The 2,174-nt window shown below is 41.0% G+C and overlaps 1 non-coding gene across 1 annotated transcript; it reads right to left on the bottom strand.

The window, feature by feature from the left end:
* On the bottom strand, positions 1-71 carry TRNAG-CCC. Its single transcript has one exon. It is a non-coding gene; the product is annotated as a tRNA-Gly (tRNA).

Here is a 2,174-nt window from a genome sequence, read left to right as displayed (position 1 = left end):
TGCGCATCCAGGGAATCGAACCCTGGTCAGTACCGTGGGAGGGTACTATGATACCACTACACCAGATGCGCTTTGCTGTGCACACTCCATACAATACTTTAAAACTTTATCTGTGGTCAATACTTGGATTTTGCAGCCTGCAACAAACCATCCGCAGCTGTGAGCTACTGTACTTCACTGTGTCTCCAAAAGGTTGGTATTGCAAAAAAAAAAAAAAATACCGGCACGGCAAACATTTGGATCGAAAATATTCCAGTTTGGCATGATGTCTCATCTAATTAGCGTTTCATTAGTTCATGTGGAAATCCTCATCAGGAGCCCCTACGCGGTGATTCCATTTGTTGAGTGATCCCATCCTGGCCTAACCTTATGAGTCCATAATATGTCTCCTTCCTTCACCTACTCATCATCACTTCATCTATCAGAAAGCGAAGAGCACTACTCCAATCACTGACGAACAACCCTAGTACACATGAATACACACGCCATCACGCAGATCTATATAATAATACTCACTTCATACTTGAAAAAAAAGTCATTTTTGAACAGCAACATGATCTCTAAAACATTACTTTGACTTTTTGTTCTTATAAAAATATGTATCTAAAAGTGATTTGTTGTTATTGTTGTTGTTGTTGTTGTTATTGTTGTTGTTGTTGTTGTTATTATTATTATTATTATTATTATTATTATTATTATTATTATTATTATTATTATTATTATTATTATTATAAAAGTATTTATCAAGATAAATATATTTATATAATTTTTATTTTTTAGACTCAACAACTTAAAAATTTATTCATAATTTACATTCTTAATGATTAAGCTAAATTTTGTCTAAAACAACCTTCTTTTTCGAGTACGGAGAGAGTATACTAGTGCCAAATGGCCAGGCGCCTGGCTCCATCACCTATCAGACTCGACAAGCACATATATGTTGTTTTCTTGGAGGAGCTAGGCAGAGAGGTCATGCTAGCTTAGTGCGTCTTTATCATGGCCTATGAGGAAAAAGGCAAAAGACAGACGCGCGCTGAGTGAGTAAACCAGCAGCTCTTGTCGCCATCGACGTCTCGCTGGCTGATCGCGGCGTGCGTGTGCGTGTGCGTGTGCGTGTGCGTGTGCGTCGGTTAATTGTCTACGCAGCGACGCCATGGGCAGCACAAGCCAAATTAAGAAAATACAGAGGCGGCACGCAGCGACGCCTGTACTATTCATCTGTGATACTGTGACTTAGCTGATCAAGTTGGAGCGTCACGGAAAGAGAAAGGGAGAAGACACGATCGATCGATCGAGTAGATAGCAGACACGTAAAAAGGAGCTCAAGTGATATGCTGCGTCCGTTTTTTGCTCTGTCGTTAAGATGCATGATGGATAGATGCCGGTGGAGATGACGTTACCTTGGCTTTATTATTAGGTGCTAGGTAGCTTATTATGAGCATGATTTGCCTTATTATGGTCATGGAGATGGTCGGATGGATGCGATGCAGAATGTATTGCGTCCACATTCAATGTACTTCTAGTCTGTTCTATTGATGACGGTCCACATTCAAGTAGCAAGCAGTGGCGGAGCCGAGGAACTTTTACGACTAGGGCTAATACTATAAATTACCAACATCGATCACATGCTAATAAACAAAAGTAATGCTAATATGTAGATTTAGCTGAAAAAACAAAAGAAATACTCTAATATTTTTTTTCCACGCCTAGGGCCATGGCCATATTGGCCCTAGGCTTATATCCGCCACTGGTAGCAAGAGATCAGAAGCAGTTGCACTAGTACTTGATAATGAAATGTGCATGTTAGCACGTCATTAGCGCACTTATATTTTAGGACCTGAGAAACCTGTTCACAGCAGCGGAGCCAGAATTAAAACTTTAGGTATTTCCTTGTTGTTGTCTGCTAGGCCGCCGCTCAACTGTTGTCTCTAACCTCATGATCAACGTGTGCCCTCGTCTATCACCATGTAGGCGTAGCATAGACACAGACGTCGCGCCCGTGCTACGTGCCCCGTGTCGCAAGGAGCTTGAGACATCGGTAACCAATAGTGTCGTCACCATGTCATGTCCAGTCGGCTTAGGTTAGAGATTTAGAAATGGGGATTATGAAATTGCCTCCCACTCATACTTTATTCACTCACACGAAAGAATAGTTTACTATACATGTTGCCATA

Source organism: Sorghum bicolor, chromosome 1, assembly GCF_000003195.3.
Source record: "Sorghum bicolor cultivar BTx623 chromosome 1, Sorghum_bicolor_NCBIv3, whole genome shotgun sequence".
Classification (NCBI taxonomy): domain Eukaryota; kingdom Viridiplantae; phylum Streptophyta; class Magnoliopsida; order Poales; family Poaceae; genus Sorghum; species Sorghum bicolor.
The sequence above is the reverse complement of the archived record's forward strand: the minus strand, read 5'-3'. Positions and strand labels throughout refer to the sequence as shown.